Raw genomic sequence first — 13,251 nt, forward strand, 5'->3', positions numbered from 1 at the left:
ATATTTTTGCATACAAAAACAATGAAAACAATTTTGAAAAGACATGTAAATAAAGTAAAATATGAAATAAATAGACCTTACTTAACGGTCCCTCATATGCCACAATGCTTTGCATGCCGAGGCAAATTTCTTGCAAAATTTCAGTTCATAAGGCAAATTCGTATGCTGAGGTACAGTACCAGTGCATTTCACATTCGAAAGCAGAAGAATAAAAGGCTAAAGAGCAAAAGAAGAAAAAGAGAAATCAAAGAAATAAATAGTTGAAGTATTAGAATAAAGAATTCTTTTCTGGTCAGAGTGGAGGACCTGGAGCCTGCGTGCGACAAAAAAAAAAAAAAAAAATGATGCCAGTCGATAACGATAACACACATGCGTTTCACAAACTCATCCACATTCAGGTGCGACTTTAGTCCCCCACAATAGAAAAAAGTGAACATAGATGAAGAGATCATTTAGAAACAAACGAAGGAAATAGAGTGGCAACAGGATTAATCTACACTCACCAGTGCTCCTTCAGCTCCTCTGACATTAATGATCTGACCTTCTCCAACTTCACACTGCAAACAACATCAAATCTGAAGTCTATTTTCCCACCACAATCAAACAACCCGAGGAAAGGCAACGCCCCGAGCAATTTGAGAGAGACAGCACCCAGTACGCAACTCGACTTTAAAACGTCAACATCACAGGAATAGAATAGATGCGTTAATCACAAAAGTATTCCTCGTCTTAAAGCTGTTAACTGACTTCATGCCATCATGCATGAATCAAATATATATAATGTATGTTTCAACCTGAAAAAAAGTGCAATTAATCCATGCAGCTGGTGTTAGGAAAGAAGGAAAACACAACAGGGCTGTGTGATGCATCCAGAGTTAGTTGATGCATAGAAAATTATAATCATAAAAAATATTATTATTATTATTCTGCTATTATGTAGCAGCATCTCCCAAAGTATTTTATTCCTCTTGTTTTATAACAATTTGTTACTGACTGCATACTTACCATCTATTTATAATAGAACAAGTACAGTAGACTCTCCATTCGATCCAATTCATTCCATTTTTGATTCGTTTTAATAGCACTAATGTTTACTGTCTGATTTGTCTCAGGTTTCTTACATGTTTTGAAGTATTAAAATTTCTTAATAGTATCAAATATGCATTTGCATATGCATGCAGGTTAGACTAACTGTGTGTGCATGTGCAAATGTGTCCTGCAACTGATTGGCACCCCATCCATACCTCATGCCCCGAGTCAGCTGTGATAAGAGGTCCAGTCTGGACTGGGTGCCCATCCATCCCAGGACATATATCGCACAAAAAACGAGCAATGGAAACACCAATTAACCTAATCTGCATGTCTTTGGAGTGTGGGGGGAAACTAGAGTACCTAAAGGAAACCCACCAAGCAACAGGACATTTGCAAAGATCCAACGTGCACACAGATCCAAGGTGGGAATTGAACCCTCGACCCTAGAGGTGCCACCGTGCCGCCATGGTATACTGTAGCACAAAATGGTAAGACACTTAAAAGTAAAAAAATAAGTATTTAGATGCAGTATTTAGAATATTCTGATATCGTTTGTCACTCCGTCACCCCTCTCGCTCTCTGTTTTTGATCTCTTTGACAAAGCTAAAAAAACTAAGGGAAAAATAAACAGCCTGCTTCTTACCAAAAAAGCACAAGTCAGTTCAAGGACACTCAATCCTGAAAACTTTGCTGTCAGAAAACGTAAAAACTGTAACATAACACTGACAACGTCTCCTTCCCCAAATGGATGTCTCCTCACAGAGGACTCCAACATGTTTTCGAAATTTGTCTACGTGAAACTTTCACCTTACGAGTGCCCTATGTAAGGTGTTTCTACGGAACAAAAACATTGAGCAGCTGCATTAATATTAACCTGTGATCTGGCGGACAGTTGGCACTACCGTCGGCCTTCTTGTTCATCTTTATCCGTTTGTGCCGAGCAGCATTTTAACCAGAATATCAAAGCGTTCTGAGAGCAACAGACTTTCATTTGCTTCCCTGTGAAGGATCAATGCAGCCCTGCTTTCCGCTCTGTTCAGCTGTCATTAAGCTGCCTTCTGAACAGGACGCTGTTTGTCTCGAGAAGATAATGCTACCCAGATATGTTGCCTACCTAGTCATCTTCCTCTCAAATGAAACGCAAAATAGAGACAACATTGTAATGAGGACAAAATAATGCATCTCTTTTGGAAGGTTCTATGCTGTCGAGAGTCGAACATTGTTCGTTATCAAAGAGGCACACAATTACAACCGCTTCAGGAAAAGAAGCTTAGAACTCTTAATTATCCAAAGAACCCTTGAACAGGCTTTTTTTCCTGAGATTGTGTGCAAACAACTGCAAGATGAGGCTTTTTTTTTTTTAAATCACATGGGAACGTATGATATTACCAAGATTTTGTATCAAAAATGTATGAATCCTCTAAGAGAGCAAAAAGTGCAACGTGCAACAGCTAGTACATGTCTATGGAGGTTTGGTCAAAATCCAAAAAGGGAGTAGTGGATAGAGAAAAAGCGTGACGACGACGGACAACGATGATGCATGTGTGTTCAACTATCAATAAAAAGAAAGGTCAGTCCCTAAAATATGCATGAATTAGAAATCTTATAAGGCGACACGCTGGCTTAGTGGTTGGCGCTGTCGTCTTGCCCCTTCAGGTACTAGATTCGATTCCCTTCTTGGGCATGGAGTTCTCAGGTTCTCCCCGTGCTTGGTGGGTTTCTCACAATCAAAGACCATCGGTCGACTGCCGTTCCCTAATTACACAGTATGTGAATGTTGAGCAGAGGTCCTACAATGGCTGGGAAAATAGGAATAAATACAATGGTCACCATTGGCCTCCACAGTTCCTAGTTGAACGACAGAGGTTCCTAGATGGATGGATAAATGGATGACTGGATATGATGGATAATGGTCCCTATACTGTATGTCTCGTACGCTTCCCAGGCAGGCAACACAATGAAATAGCTGGTGCACATCTACAGTACTAAACACGGACTATACAAGTTCTCCAGGACACTATATTCATAAGTTATGCATGAACTGTAAAATATAGCAATAATTCCTCACATTGCTTTTTACTGAGGAGAATAAGTTCAGCGAGGTAGCTGATCGAAGTGGCAACATAGCAAAACTAGTACAGTACTTCTGAACACATATTCAGTCTAGCACAATAAAAAGGAGTGCCACCTTATGGCATGGTGTGGTATTACCCTGTAGCCACATTACGAAACCTCTGACTGTTACAGTATATTGGATGACTTTAGATTGAAAAAAAAAAAAAAAACTAAATGAAAAAAATTATGAATAAAAAAAAAAGTTTAACAACTATCACACATCAATTTCTAACAAAAAAAAAAAAAAAAGGTACTGATTAAGTTTGGTCAAATTTCCCAGAATGGTTTAGGAGGAGTTGAGGACAGCAGATTTGACCCTCCGTCTTTTGTTTATGTTTTGTTTATGAAAATTAAACAACAAATACACATTTAATGTTTCCTAATATAGGTTTTGGGAAGGTTAAATTCCCAACAACTGTTCAGGATGAGTTGTGGTTAAAAGTAAAGTCTGACGATGAAGGATAATGCATGCCGACGTGAGACGACCAATAGTGATCCCTGTGGGTACCCCATGTTTTACAGGAAGACGACACAACAACTAACACGGAGACCTGTAAGGCAAATGCAGAGGATAAAAACCTGTCAATGATGATGTGTGTATGAGGAAACGGATCATCATTTATCATATTTGGAAGTGTCAGTGCTTTGTAACAATCCATAGTAAATCACTTTCTTTCATTTTACACCACTTAAGTGAGGATTTTGCACTTTCTCTGATCAATCATAAGTCTTATTAGGAGGAAAAGAGAGGAAAGGGAGGAAATCACGTAGGTTGTAACTGACTCGATTCACAGACGTCCCACAAAACTGAATTAAAATAATAAAGAATTTAAATTTACTGCATTTTTGGCTAATTGTTATGGTATAGGTGTCGAGTTATCTGGGAATTTGCACATCAGCCTCTGCTTCAAACTCAAAAAAAGCCATAGCCAACTACAGGGGACACGGAAGTCAACTCTGGAATCACTTTTAATTCTTGTGTCTGACAGCTTTGCAGGTTACACAACAATTGTTCAAAATAGATTTGACTAAGCGGGGGAGAGAGAGCAAGGTCGATAACCTTAAATGGAAACCAGAAAAAAAGGGTACATCACTATTCCTGATAAATAACAGTTAAATCACTACTTCTAAAACACAACAGTTAAATGAAATTTAAACAAATACAGTACACCAACAAAATTATTTAACTAAGCTTCTAACACAACTAACCCATATTATTCTATTAATCCTTTAAAGGACATGTAATACACAACATCATATTACATTTTTTGTGAATACATTTAAAATTAAACAACAATCACAGCATAAGTTACTCTTTCTCTTGTAATGAGCACTATAGTGAATTAATTAAATGTCAACTAATTCAATCAAGATTCAAGTGATCAGTCCTTTGTATAAGTGACTGTGATGTCATACTCTGATCATGTCACAGTTGTTCCTTGTCGAGTGACTTCAGCTCCACCATTTCACTTATTTAACTTCACAACAGGAGAAATACATGACTGGCATATTATGTTTTCAGACAATGATCAACTTATGGTTGGCAACAGTAACTCCACTCCACATCAGCCTGCCTCACACCACCCTGCTGTTGATTATTTACACATATCAGCATGCTCCATTAAATTGCATTGTGTTAAAATGTATATCACATCAGCATGTATGTCCATATTTTTTTTTTATTCTTTCGAATTTGTCTGAAACAAAGACAAGATCCTTGAAAAAGTAGCCGTCCTATCCTGCCTTTTGAATAAGACAGACTTTATCTCCAGCCAAAAAGGTAACCTTTTTCTAAATGGATTGCAAGGTGAGTAAAGTGCAAGCTGAAGATCACAGTATACTGTATGAATCATTAATATCAGAACACATCTAAGGTACCATGCAGGACAAAAAGCTTTCAAACACTACAGCTCACTTGGAGAGTGCTGCAAACTAAGCTTTTATTGTACCCCAAACAAGTGCAGCAAACAAATTAGACATTATAAGAATTTATAATACTGAAAGTATTATGTAATCATTATTTGCGAAGTTGGAGGAAAAAAAAGAAGCAGGTGCATGTCGGACTGTAACAAGTTTCAAGAAGGCGCGAAAGAGATGGAAGTGTCTATCAGTTAGGAATAAATTAATACCTAAATCTAATTCAACCATATGATGATAAACTTGCAGGCAGGAGTCTAATAGGACAAAGCCAGACATGGCTTGCCAGTTGGCCAAGTGTAGACACTGCAGATGTGACAAAAGCAGAGACTGCAACTGTGTAATACTATTTATTTTAATATATATATATATATATATATATATATATATATATATATAAAAACAGTTATAATATTGAATGTTTGGGATTAAAATCAGCCCCAGGCACAATATGAGTTGTGGTGCATCTATCTCAGGTTGATAACATAATCCAGAGCTGTGTGTTTATGATCTGAAATAAGCTCCATCTCTTAATACCTCCATCAAGATGGCAGGCTGTACTGTAGGATAGCTTCAAATAAAACAAACACACACACAAAAACATGGAAACATCTGCATTACATGCATGCATGCATGCATGCATGCATTCACTCACTGGAAGGAATAATGATATTTCTATGCATACATTTGTTTATTTATTTTTTATTTTTTGTTACCTTGATGACAAATCCAGGCTGTGGCTTCTTCTTTAAGAATGCATTTCTTTGTTTAAGCACTTCAGCTGCTGACTAGCAGAGCAACCTGAGGGTTTATTATTTTTTTTCTTCATTTATTATTTATTGTTAGTATTTTGGAAAATGTGTCCATCCCACAACAAACGAGGGTCGCATCAAGAGCGCATGGGAGCAGTTTCTAGGAAAATGCGCATCATATCCAGGAAACACACAATGCACTGTGGATGCACAGCTAGCCCTGCTCATTTCCTCCTGCCTCTGACTTCAGTGTGTGCAGCCCAGAGCGCGAGCGCGCTGCCGTGTCGCCAAAATGAAAATGGAGAGAAAGGCAGCGCGTGCATGCTCGCGCAAACACGTTCAGTCGGTAATCCGAGAACCGGGTCGGTGTCGCGCGCCTCGCTTTCCCATATGCACAGAATTCAGCGTCTCCAGTGTGTGTGTGTGTGTGTCTGTGTGGACAGAGCCAGCGGGAATCACACAGAAAAAAGCACACACACACACAGGTCTCTGCTTCAGCATCTTTAGTACGGAGAGTCAGAAGGTTCAAACGGTAATTCCGGGATTCGCCACAAGGTGGAGCAAGAGGATCTGTAGTTCACGAAAACAAAGCTAGAAATAATAATAATAAAAAAAAGGCACCAAATTAAGAAAGTGAAATGTAATGTTTTTGCTTTGCAAATAATATAAACGAGTTTTAATAGATGCAACAAATACGGAAAGAAAACTATAATAAACTGCGAGTGTACAGTAGAGTGTGTTTTATTGTGTGAATTGCTGGATTAAATATTCCACCATACTTTAGCTGTAGTTCCCTACCTGATGTTTTTAGGGTACATATAATGACACAGGAAAAAGTGACTTTGTGAGCATTTTTATATATTTATCTATAATTCAACAAGATATGATAACTCATTTTTCTGCTTCTGATGAGGCGGTAACTTTTGTACAGTCTGGTATGGTATGGTATGGTATGGTATGGTATGGTATGGTATGGTATATACAGTATCTCACTCACTGTACTAGCCTACTGTACCTGTCGCTGACCAGGAAAGAGTTTGTAAAAATAGATAAAAGATGAAAGCTAAAAAACAAAAAGCTTATTAGCTTTAATTTAATTAGTGATATTATTATTATTATTTCAGGTTGAAGCTCGTGTACATGTCTGCCTGTCTTAAAAAAGTAGATCTGAGGTGTTCTGGCGAATTCGGTCCTCTCTCCGGAACATTCTTGAGGGTACCCATTGACTATGTCTTTTTAAACTCGATTTATAAATCTCTTTTATTTTTGTCTTTGCTCTTAAGCATTTATAGCCATTTGAATGTGTAACAAAATTTTGCTTGTTGTCGAGATACCTAGTCTCGAGGTACCACTGTTATTGTTTTTGTTAAAATTGTTAAAAAAGTAGATTGGTTAAAGATGAAGCTTTGTCGTAAAACAACCCCAGCATGGTGCAATTCATTTATACCACTTCATCGCTGTGATTTCAGTGGGGAAAATATTAACTAATCCCAGTAAAAATAAACAGGATAAACCTTAAACTGGTTACTAAGTACTGCAAAAGCTTCATTAAATTCCGTCCAGTGGTCGATTTAAGATGCGCCCACAAAAATTCTGGTTTGTAATCTTGCACATAACTACTGCTCGTAACTTCACTTCTATTGAACATTTTGATTTAATTTATGGTGCACTTCAGGCAAATACCTAAGAACTGCCAAAGGTTCATTAAGTTTTGTCCAGCCAGTTTTGTGTGATGCTGTGCTAAAATTTGTCTGGACAGACATCCAGACAGACAATGTTTAGAGACTGATTTCGGGTCCTCTAAGGTACCTTCATTGAAACGGATATCATGCTTTTATTTATATAGATACAGGGTCGTGACCTAGGGTACAAGGCAGAATACACCCTGGATGGGGTGCCAATCCTTCGCAGGGTACACACACATATGTACACAGACACTCACACACTAATTCATACCCTACAGGCAATTTGGGAAGACCACTTACAGCACTAACTTGCATGTCTTTGGAGTGTGGGAGGTAACCGGAGCTCCATTCTTTCACACTTAATGGTGGAACACAGGCATCAGGATCTGCATATGCACAGAGCTGCAGGATACCTTTATCATAATATAGTACATACCATCATATACCATGATATTCCCAAGGTAATTCAAAAATTACCATTTTAGGCACCATTTGAATCTATAAAGAACTAGGGGGGGGCTACTGTGGCACTTCAGTGGATACTGTGGTAGTTCTATGGTGTGTACCACCATACTTTGGTTAATTCTATGGAACTTATTGTTTACAGTGGCTGCCAAAGTTCAGCAGATACAGTAACTAAAACATCCTGTACCATATTAAATATGTTAGTACAAAAGTAGTAGTTTGGTATATCTGGTTATATGGTATAGGCAGTACCATATTATTTCTATTTGGTTTGAAGTTTCCACTTTCAATTTGTGTTACATACTTACTGTACAATAGTACTGTACTAGGTAAATATTTCCATTATACCACAGTATCCTGGTATGTGTTCCACAGTACCATACTACTTTACATGGTAGAACCATGCAGCATACTATAATACATGTATTGTTGTACGAAAGTATTTACCATGGAATAATCATGTACCAAAGTGTGGTACATTTACTATATCAGCTATTAAGTTTTAGTGATCACATTGATTAAAAGCTCATGATTTTCTGTTGCTGTCATCATATTTCAGATCAATATTCTGTGGTGAGTGCACATTATATACTTATACACCTAAATTATATACAGGTGTCTCGAAGGTGTGGAGACATTGAGGAATTTATTTTATACTTAGCTTCATACATATACAGTGGTGTGAAAAACTATTTGCCCCCTTCCTGATTTCTTATTCTTTTGCATGTTTGTCACACTTAAATGTTTCTGCTCATCAAAAACCGTTAACTATTAGTCAAAGATAACATAATTGAACACAAAATGCAGTTTTTAAATGAAGATTATGTTATTAAGTGAGAAAAAAAACTCCAAATCTACATGGCCCTGTGTGAAAAAGTAATTGCCCCCCCTTGTTAAAAAATAACTTAACTGTGGTTTATCACAGTTAAAAGTTCAATTTCTGTAGTCACTCCCAGGCCTGATTACTGCCACACCTGTTTCAATCAAAAAATCACTTAAATAGGAGCTACCTGACACAGAGAAGTAGACCAAAAGCACCTCAAAAGCTAGACATTATGCCAAGATCCAAAGAAATTCAGAAAAAAATGAGAACAAAAGTAATTGAGATCTATCAGGCTGGTAAAGGTTATAAAGCCATTTCCAAAGCCTTGGGACTCCAGCGAACCACAGTGAGAGCCATTATCCACAAATGGCAAAAACATGAAACAGTGGTGAACCTTCCCAGGAGTGGCCGGCCGACCAAAATTACCCCAAGAGCGCAGAGACAACTCATCCGAGAGGCCACAAAAGACCCCAGGACAACATCTAAAGAACTGCAGGCCTCACTTGCCTCAATTAAGGTCAGTGTTCACGACTCCACCAAAAGAAAGAGACTGGGCAAAAACGGCCTGCATGGCAGATTTCCAAGGCGCAAACCACTTAAGCAAAAAGAACATTAAGGCTCGTCTCAATTTTGCTAAAAAACATCTCAATGATTGCCAAGACCTTTGGGAAAATACCCTGTGGACCGACGAGACAAAAGTTGAACTTTTTGGAAGGTGCGTGTCCCGTTACATCTGGCGTAAAAGTAACACAGCATTTCAGAAAAAGAACACCATACCAACAGTAAAATATGGGGGTGGTAGTGTGATGGTCTGGGGTTGTTTTGCTGCTTCAGGACCTGGAAGGCTTGCTGTGATAGATGGAACCATGAATTCTACTGTCTACCAAAAAATCCTGAAGGAGAATGTCCGGCCATCTGTTCGTCAACTCAAGCTGAAGCGATCTTGGGTGCTGCAGCAGGACAATGACCCAAAACACACCAGCAAATCCACCTCTGAATGGCTGAAGAAAGACAAAATGAAGACTTTGGAGTGGCCTAGTCAAAGTTCTGACCTGAATCCTATTGAGATGTTGTGGCATGACCTTAAAAAGGCGGTTCATGCTAGAAAACTCTCAAATAAAGCTGAATTACAACAATTCTGCAAAGATGAGTGGGCCAAAATTCCTCCAGGGCTCTGTAAAAGACTCGTTGCAAGTTATCGCAAACACTTGATTGCAGTTATTGCTGCTAAGGGTGGCCCAATCAGTTATTAGGTTCAGGGGGCAATTACTTTTTCACACAGGGCCATGTAAGTTTGGATTTTTTTCTCCCTAAATAATAAAAACCATCATTTAAAAACTGCATTTTGTGTTTACTTGTGTTATCTTTGACTAATAGTTAAATGTGTTTGATGATCAGAAACATTAAAGTGTGACAAACATGCAAAAGAATAAGAAATCAGGAAGGGGGCAAATAGTTTTTCACACCACTGTATTTATCACTTGATGTATGTTTGGAATGTCTGTATGTTGTTGTTGGGCTTTTGGCTGCTACCAGCAAGGGGTGACCCACCTGGTCCGCAAATACAGTACAAGCTTGGCACAGGTTTTTATGCCGGTTGCCCTTCCTGACCCAACCCTCCCATTTTATCCAGGCTTGGAATCGGCACTGAATTCAGTGGCTTGGGTTTGGCTGGAAATCTAATCCAGTCCTTCCGCATGGCAGACAAAACACCTACCACTAAGCCACCAGTGCCCTTTTAGAATGTCTGTATCATCTAATTTATATATGCTTGGTCGCATAAGGTTATCTGGCATTCAGAAATCCCATTGGGAGTCACCAGACATACTGAATGCAACAGCTTTCCTGAACGCAAATACTGTATGTTTCTCATGTCTTTTGTTTACAAAGTAGCAGAAGGATGCAAAACCCTGAATGTGTTGTAGACACACCAAGACATGGATATTTCCGAACATCAATAGACTAAGGCACCCAAATGGGTGTGGTGCTGATTCCCCTGCGCATGGAGACTTGTGGAGCTTCTTTGACTTTCCCTTGAACTGATAAAGTCTACTTAGGCCCTTTTCACATTTGGCATTACAAAACATCCTGGTTGATTGGATCACAATAATGTAGATACAAGGCAGTGTGATAGCGGCACTACTGCTTGCTGAAGATGTTTTAGGTGCATTAGGGAAGTTTATTACCAGTTAAGTGAAAATAAATCTTCTTAACAACGTCTAGATAAAACAACACCGATACAGTCAGTTCCCTATTCGGTCTTCAAAATGGCAGTGAATATACATTTACACATTTAGATTGTACATTTAGATGCTTAATGAACAAGGCAGAGGCATTGGTGGAAAGGAAAAATTAACTCCCTTAGACAACATGATGAAGAAACCTTGAGAGGAAGCAGCTTTTAAAGAAATCATCCTTTTCTGGGTATCACTGGATAATGAGATTATAAATCATTACTTTTTGCTCTATAAAGTCAAACAGTACTAATCAAGTTAAAAGCCTGTTCATTCATTCAATCATTCATTCATTCATCTATCTTCTATACCGCCTATCATGTTCAGGTATGCGTGGGCACTACGCACTACGTGCAATTTGGGAATGCCAATTAGCCTGATCTGCACTGTGGAAGGAGTACCCAGAGGAATCCCACCAAGCACAGGGAGAAAACGCGAACTTCATGCACACAGACCAGAGGTGGGAATCGAATCCCAACCCGGAGTTGCAAGGCAACAGTGCTATCCACTAAGCCATGTGCCACCTGAAAGCATGTTCATTACAAACATATTGTGAATAAGTGTACTTGGAGAAGTGCAGAACAGTGTTTGTGGCTAATATAGCAGTTCATAAGTTAGCGAAGGTTAACATCTACAGCAGGGGTGGCCAACCCTGGTCCTTGAGAGCCACAGCCTTCCAGAAGTTAGAAAATACTATCTTAAATGAGGGTGTAGTGGGGAAGACAAAGTGAATTGCTATCTTGCAGCTTCTGATTGACTGAGCACATCTGATTCAGGTAATAAGCAGTGAGGAGTGCAGGGATAATTAGATAACACGCAGGGCTGCGGCTCTGTTGGCCACCCCTGATTTATAGTGTCCAGATGAGCTTATTCATATAAGCAAGGTTGAGCCTTGGGCACAAACTGTGTTCTGTATATTTAAGATACTGTATATCCATGTGGGAACATTAACATGAACATAAAGTGAGAGTTGTGTGCAGATAATCCAAGCCGAATTCTAGTATCAGGACGATTCAGGAATTTCTGGAGCGTAAGAAATGTCACAGCAGTAGAAGTGTCATGATCTGGCACTGCCATCACATCAGGCAGCAGGGGTACGCAGCTTGACAGGAGAAGACAGAACAGATTGGCTATGATCTTATCCTACAGTGGTTTAAAAGAGTGTTCACTGTGATCAGAAAGCAGGGACTCCAGCATATCCAGTTATGACAGCATAACTAAAAGAGAGAGTCAAAATGAAATATATTTCCATATGTTTTTGCTCAAATGTAAGTCATTGTGAAAAATGTAAATCATTCAGCATTGATTGAATACTGTTATACAAAATATAGTTGCAGGTGAACGTGAATGGTATGAAATGGTTCTTAACTTTAAAACAACATTAAAAATGTAACTAGAAACTATTTTTTTAAATCTAAATTAGACTGTATGGGAAGGTATGCAAATTTATTTTGCTAACAGACATCGCAGTAAAACTGAGTAGTATTTGTACTAATGCTGGACATAAAAAATCGAGAAAAATCGAGCAATACCAAGCAAAGTCACAGAGCGATTGCCAATATATAAAAAGGGGAATAAAAACTTTAAGGTTAGCAATAAAAAACAGTTTTATCATGTTTAGTATTACATATCCAATAAGTGCCTGGTTTCTGTAGTCCATTTGTTAATAATTTCACTGAATTTTAAGGGGACTACAGTCATGCTGGAAAATCCTTCTTTGGACATGTGGTGTCCAAATTCATTCCGAAAGGGGTGTCCAGGTTAATTCATTTTCCATACTGTTTATCCTGAATGGGGTCGCAGGGGGCCTGGAGTCTATCCAAGGGAGCTCAGGGCACAAGGCAGGGGACACCCTAAAAGGAGGGTCAACCCATCACAAAGCACAAAACACAAAGCACCCAGTCACAAATTTCAGGTAAACTGAATTGGGAAACACTAATCTGCCTGCAACACATGACTTTCGACTGTGAGGGGAAAACCGAATACCTGGAAGAGACCCACAAACCCCTGGGAGAGCATGCAAACTTCACATACTGTACACAAACCAGAGGTGATTGTCGAACACCCAACCCTGGAGGTACTGTAACAGTGCAAACCATTAAGTCCTGGTTTGATAAAATGTTCTGGTTATGGCAACTGGGCTCCTTGACAAAAAAGCAATTATGTATTTAAGAGAAATAGGATTATTTTTAAAAAAAGATTTGATGTAGGAAAGCATAATTATTTAT

The 13,251-nt window shown here is 38.7% G+C and overlaps 1 protein-coding gene across 1 annotated transcript in view; it reads right to left on the minus strand.

The window, feature by feature from the left end:
• Positions 1 to 6,258, minus strand: part of b4galt2 (UDP-Gal:betaGlcNAc beta 1,4- galactosyltransferase, polypeptide 2) — a 177,657-nt gene extending 171,399 nt beyond the window's left edge. The window contains exon 1 of the mRNA XM_053495479.1: positions 5,781 to 6,258. The gene's annotated coding sequence lies outside the window, so the exon portion shown is untranslated. The remainder of the gene's footprint in view (positions 1 to 5,780) is intronic.
• Between the last annotated feature and the right edge of the window lie 6,993 nt (positions 6,259 to 13,251).

Source organism: Clarias gariepinus, chromosome 1 (assembly GCF_024256425.1).
Source record: "Clarias gariepinus isolate MV-2021 ecotype Netherlands chromosome 1, CGAR_prim_01v2, whole genome shotgun sequence".
In the NCBI taxonomy this organism is placed as follows: Eukaryota; Metazoa; Chordata; class Actinopteri; order Siluriformes; family Clariidae; genus Clarias; species Clarias gariepinus.